This window comes from Protomyctophum parallelum (genome assembly GCF_964188405.1).
Source record: "Protomyctophum parallelum genome assembly, chromosome: 23".
Lineage (NCBI taxonomy): Eukaryota > Metazoa > Chordata > Actinopteri > Myctophiformes > Myctophidae > Protomyctophum > Protomyctophum parallelum.
In genome coordinates this window covers 19,890,001-19,895,958 of record NC_139715.1, presented here as the reverse complement: position 1 = coordinate 19,895,958, position 5,958 = coordinate 19,890,001, and positions in this window count along the sequence as shown.

Below are 5,958 nucleotides of genomic sequence, written 5' to 3'. Positions count from 1 at the left end.
TAATTCATAAAAACACATTTTCTTAAAATACACATTATTCACATCATAACTTCATTTTTTACAACTCCAGCCGAAATACAAAAAAAAATGTTAATAGTATTTTTTCCACTCCAGCAAGGATTATAAGTTCCCAGACAGGTAATACTAATGTTCAGTTGCCTTAATGTGTAAGAACATTCAATATATACACTTCAATACAAATTTCACAATAGTCTGAAAAACCCAACTCTGAAATCCCTTAATTTCTTACCTTTGTTTTTCATATTAAGACAATAAAAAATGGTTTATTTGAATAAATCAATCAATAAGATGTATATCACGAATAACCTTAATAGATAAAGACTATCATTTGGACATTCAGTTAACAAAGCTTTTGAAAATTAAGAAAAACATACATCGGCCGGAGTTGTAAATTTGTGCCGGAGTTGTGAATCTCTCTGCCGGAGTTGTAAATCTCCAATGGAGTAAAAAAAAACTCAGTTTAAGAATACTTTAACCCAATTCAATAAAAACAACATTTATATCCAATCTGCTTTTATTGAAACAGCCTCACAAACACCAACAAAAACAAAAAACATAAAAATGTAATCGCCATTCAGGCTATAGATGTCCATAATAACACGTCAAAATAAACAGGCACTCCTCGCCATGAAACTCAAAACAAATAAAGGTGCTGGAACTGCTTTGGGTCCCTCTGTGGAGGTAGAACTGAGTGAAACTCAAAACAAATAAAAGTGCTGGAACTGCTCTGGGTCCCTCTGTGGAGGTAGAACTGAGTGAAACTCAAAACAAATAAAAGTGCTGGAACTGCGTCCCTCTGTGGAGGTAGAACTGGGTGATGACAACATCACGATTGCAGGGTTGGGGGGGAAGGAGGTGGAACAGGGGCGGGGGGTGGGGGCTAGTGGTTGACGAGGCCTTGCATCATCATCATCAGGGAGGGGGGGGGGGATGCACTTGCTGAGGGGGCTATGGGGGTCCTGCTGCAGGAACTGGAATAGCTTCTGGTGCACCTGGGAGAGCACGGCTGACATGTGGTCCCTGGTGACTGGGTCGTCGTGGTCCAGGTTCATCACCGCTTCCTCCAGGTAACTGGTATGGCAGAAGGGCAGAGGGAGAAAGGTTAGACTTCAAGAGACATACAAGTCACTAGCACAGGGAGACAGGTTAGATTAGGCGTAATTCGGAATTAAATATTAAATATGCCTCCTACATTGGAAAATGTAGAATTCAAATGTTCTCTTACCAGCATGACTTCAGCATTGGACAACAGGTGACGCACATGCTCTCTCTCGATGAAGTCCATGACATCAGCGGCTATGCTGAAGATCTCTCTTGTACGACTTGATTGTAATGGTGATGACTCCCCACTTAGTTTCACCAGAATGTCTACAACTGGACTGAAACAGACATCCTTCCTGCCACGTTTAGGGTGAACATTTGTTGTTGGACCATGGGGATGCATAAACTCCACTTTGACATCTTCATGCTCAGTGTCCACATCTATGGTCTTTGCCAGCCACCAGTTTCCATCATACTCAACGGCAAGCCAGTCTCCCTTATTAAGGCTATTGACAGTAGTTATTGCAACAATGCCCTCTGGATATTTCAGTTGTTCCTCCTCCATCTCTCCTGACATCCTCTCTTCCATCTCTCCTTCCATCTCCTCTTCCTTTCCTCCTGTCTGTTCTTCCAGTAGATTCAGACTGGGACATGGAGGGAGCTCCATGTCCCAGTCTGAATCTACCCCCATATCCTTTTCCATCTCCTCCATCAACAGGGATAAAGGGCGTGTCTTTTTTGCCTTTCCTGACTGTCCTCCTGTTTTGCCTCCCCTTCTTTCCTGCCTCTCTCTCTCCTGGCTTGTTCCCTCTCCTGTGTCCATCTCTGTCCTGCTTGTTTTGTCCAACTTTGTCCTCGGTCCTGTCTTTCTCTTTGTCTTGCCTCTCCCCATTTCCTGACTGTCCTGCTGTCCTGTCCTCTTCCCTGTCCTGCCTCTCTGTCCGTGTTGATCAGGCTGTTGTTCTTCTGGGTGGCCATGAAGATAGAAAGTAGCTGGGCTAAAGCAAGAGCAAGGCAATGGCTCATTACAAAAACAGGACAGCTGTCGGTGGCTGACACAGTTTTGATGTGGGATGACCTGGTGTATTTTTCTCGTTGATGGAACTGGTTTGAGTGGTACTGTGAGTAGATTGTCAAATCTTTGCATGTCTTCTTCCTCAATGTAGTACAGCTGGACACCCTTCAGACTGTTGGATACTTTTTCAAAGAATATGTGTCCATCCGTCACATCATTCCCTCTCAGAACCAGGTTGTCAGCCGTTCTCTTCACTGTTCCCCCAATGCCGTCTGGGGCACCCTTGCCATGGGATGTGGGGAAGAAGTTCCACGTCGCTCTTTGGTAACCCATTGTAGTTGGTACCTTAGTCAGAAGGAAAAAGTTGGTCTTGTTCTTATATTGTTTGCTTGGACCATCAGACCAAATGTGCACAGTGGTAACCAGTGGGAACTTTGTCTTGATGTGTTTCAAGATGGGATCCATGTGTGTCCAGATTGCTGAAGCATCTTGTCTCTTTGACTCTGACACTGTGCAAAACCCTGCCTTTTCTCCCTTAGTGTAATACATTCCAGTATGTAGGGTAATCTGTGGCAGGTTTTGTCCAAAATGGCAGGATTGAATTTCAGATTGATACTTGCAGCTCCAGGATTCAGAAAAGTCTACATGTACAATGACTGTATTTTCATCACAGGTCTGGATTGTGTTTCTGTATTCCTTTGACTGATTCCGAACTGAACACACATGTGTTGTAGTTTCATCTCTCAGTTTTCCCTCGTACTGTTGGGTGAGTTCTACGAGATTGCCACTGTGCTCGACGAGTTTTGTGTTCATGTGGGTTCCACTGGCTGTTTCTTCTGGGACTCGCTCCCACTGCTTCCACTGCACAGGGATTTGGTCTTGGTCTGGGGCCAGAACTGTGTGTTTGTTTACACACCGTGTGCAGGTGCGAAGAAGGCAGGCCTCGCTTGCTGGAGAGCAACATACTAACTGAAAACTGTCTTCCAGTTTAGCCGTCTTCACTATCCCTGACGATCTTAAGGCCTCGTGCATTAAGCGTGCGTTTTCGTGATACTGGCACAAACATGTCTTCCGGTCCGATGCTTTTGGGGCTGTGACATGGAATGGCCGCAGAGCACAGAATGAGGAATAACTGAGCTTCACCGTTGGATTATCCACAAGGAAATCACAATGAAGGTTGGTCAGGTAGTCTGTCAGGATCATTCTCTGGCGCTTAACCTTCTTCCTAGTGATGGTGTCAGTTTTGTCGGTGGTCATGCGTGAAGAACTGAGGTAGAACTCCTGAACGGTCTGGGTGATACCCTGAAGGTATGTCGACTTTGTCACAGTTGTCGCTTTCCGCTCTGTCATTGACTTGTAAGTCAACCCAAATTCATGAACTTTATTGAGAAGGCGGTACTTCTTTAGAACTCTGCCAGATAAACTCACTGTTGGTGTCTGTCTTCGTGACACAGGAGTTTGTTTCTTCTTCTGAAGTTCTCTTCTCAGAACGTTGTGAAAGAGAAGCGATCTCTTGATGTTCGGATTTCTAAGTTGACTTCCTGACAGCATTTTCTCAGTTTCTGTCAGTGGGGAGTCTGGTGTTGTTGTATTTGGGGCATTTCTTTCTTCTTTTCTCTTTTTAATTCGCCATTTCTGTTTCCTCAGTTTGTTTCGCTGTTTTGTTATCTTCTGAACTTTCTTCTTTAAAGCACGTATTTCTCTTGAATGCCTTTTCCTGGTTTTACTTCTCTCCCTTTCACCTCTGTCTGGGGGCATGCCACCACGTGGCTCTGCATCACTGAGCTCTTGTGAACTCTCTGGAGGTGTGTCATTTGGTTGCAGCACTGCCTTTCGTTTTGCCCTCCTTTGATTTGCAGCTCGCCAAGCCTTTCTCCGTTTCCTTTTCTCTCTGTCTCCCACCTCACTTATTAGTTTGACTTTCTTTTCTTCAACTCTCTTCTTCCACCTCTGCCTTTCTTTCTCTTTTGCCGCCTCTTTGCTCTCTGGGTTGCTGTTAACTTTCTCTTTTCTCTTCCTTTTATATTCCTTGTTACGTTGTCTTTGCTCCTCCACTGACAGTCTTTGTTTAGCCATGTTTTCCTAAAACACAAAGTATGAATAATTTTAACTAGACACTGGGATGTGGTTTAAATGTAACATGTGTTTTATATTTGAACACTTATAGATGGTTCAAACAGATAATGTAATATAATTAATTAGGGTAAGTAAAAGCTGTATAAGAGTAGCCTACAGCTTGTCCATGCTCTACAAGTCAAAGATGTTGGGTATGCTATAAAAGACTAAAACAGTATAAATAAATAAATAAATCAGCAGGTGTATACATTTTTCCATAGGTAAAACAGTCTAATAACATTGGAATATGTAATCATGAGCATAAGTAATATTATATGTCCACAGTAGGATGTTATAGGAAGATTTTACAACTCCAGCCATTGACATTACAACTCCGGTCAATGGAAAATCGTCCGGAGTTGAAGTCTGCCGGAGATGTAAAATGTGCCCTCTTCCCTACATAAAGTAAATATTGTACATGCTAGCTCTTTGTTGTTAGCACAGTTGCTAGCTGCTTCAAGAACAAAGCTAACATATACACATTCAATCCACAGCTCATACCTAATATTATCAATATTAAGGGGGCGGAGTTGTATTGCATTAGCTGTGACATCAGTAATATCAACATTGTTTGTCTAAAATCTCAAAAAAGTAAAACTTACCTGAGCACATCTTTTACTGCTGCACCCTTCATGCACAGGTGGTGGGAAAGGGGTCCTCAGGCTTATAGCTGACCACTCTATTTACTGATTAGAACTGTTTTTTTTTTTATCATCCGGAGTTGTAAGAAACTGAGGACACAACTTTGATAGGCAGATTTCTGTATAAAATATTTTTTTAGAATTGTGTTATTTCTTGTTTAATGTGTCTTTAACTGTTCTTTTTCATTTGAAACATATATTTTCAAATTGGTGGTGTTTTTAATAGGTTTTTGGAACAGTGTGATATTGTGACCTCTTGCTGAGGACAGGTAAATTAACATGTAATCTCTATGTATAGATCATGTATTCAAGTAAATTCAACAGAAACAGTAAATACATATATACAAATACTACTATGGGTATACACATATCCCATATATTTAAATGTGTATATATATTATTTATTATACATTTCATGATTTTTAACATAAAGATCACTTTTCTATGTAGGACGTGTTTTGTCCCAATTCTCAAGAATGGGTGTCCTACATCTCACCAGACTATAAATCTGTGCGGTGTGCATGCGTCCATCCTTGTCCACACTTGGCCTTACTCTGGTGTTTTTGAGTCAAGGTGGTTTAATTGAGCTTCTCTGCGTCTGTCACTGTCCTTGTTGCCGTTGAATCTGTCCTATCCACACTTTTCCTGGGCTGTGTGTGCTCCAGTTCCTGTCGATTTGATCCAATGAAAGCCAATGAAACTGGTCAGATGACCAATGATATCCAATGAAATCGACAGGAAGTGGAGCACACACAGCCCAGGAAAAGTGTGGATAGCGAGTCTCTCTTCCTCCCCTTCTCTCGGGAGACTGGGGTTATTGCTCATTTGTACAATCTGTAGCTTGCTTGGTGCCCTCTTGCGAGTGCTGCAACAGGGGTTGCTGGCCCCTGTTACCCTACCAGTCATTCCTGGAGGTCAGCTGTCTCTCCAGCGTCACCAACCTTCCTCGGTTGCCATCGGGACTTTCCTGGAAGTCACTGGTTGCCCAGGGATTGTAGAATTTGTTGTTTTCTATTCTCAGCTCCCGGCAATGCAACAGGTATTTGTTTGTTTAATTTCTTTAAAGGTTTACTTTCTCCCAATTTTGTTGTCATGCCAATTATTCCTCCCTGCACATGTTTGTGC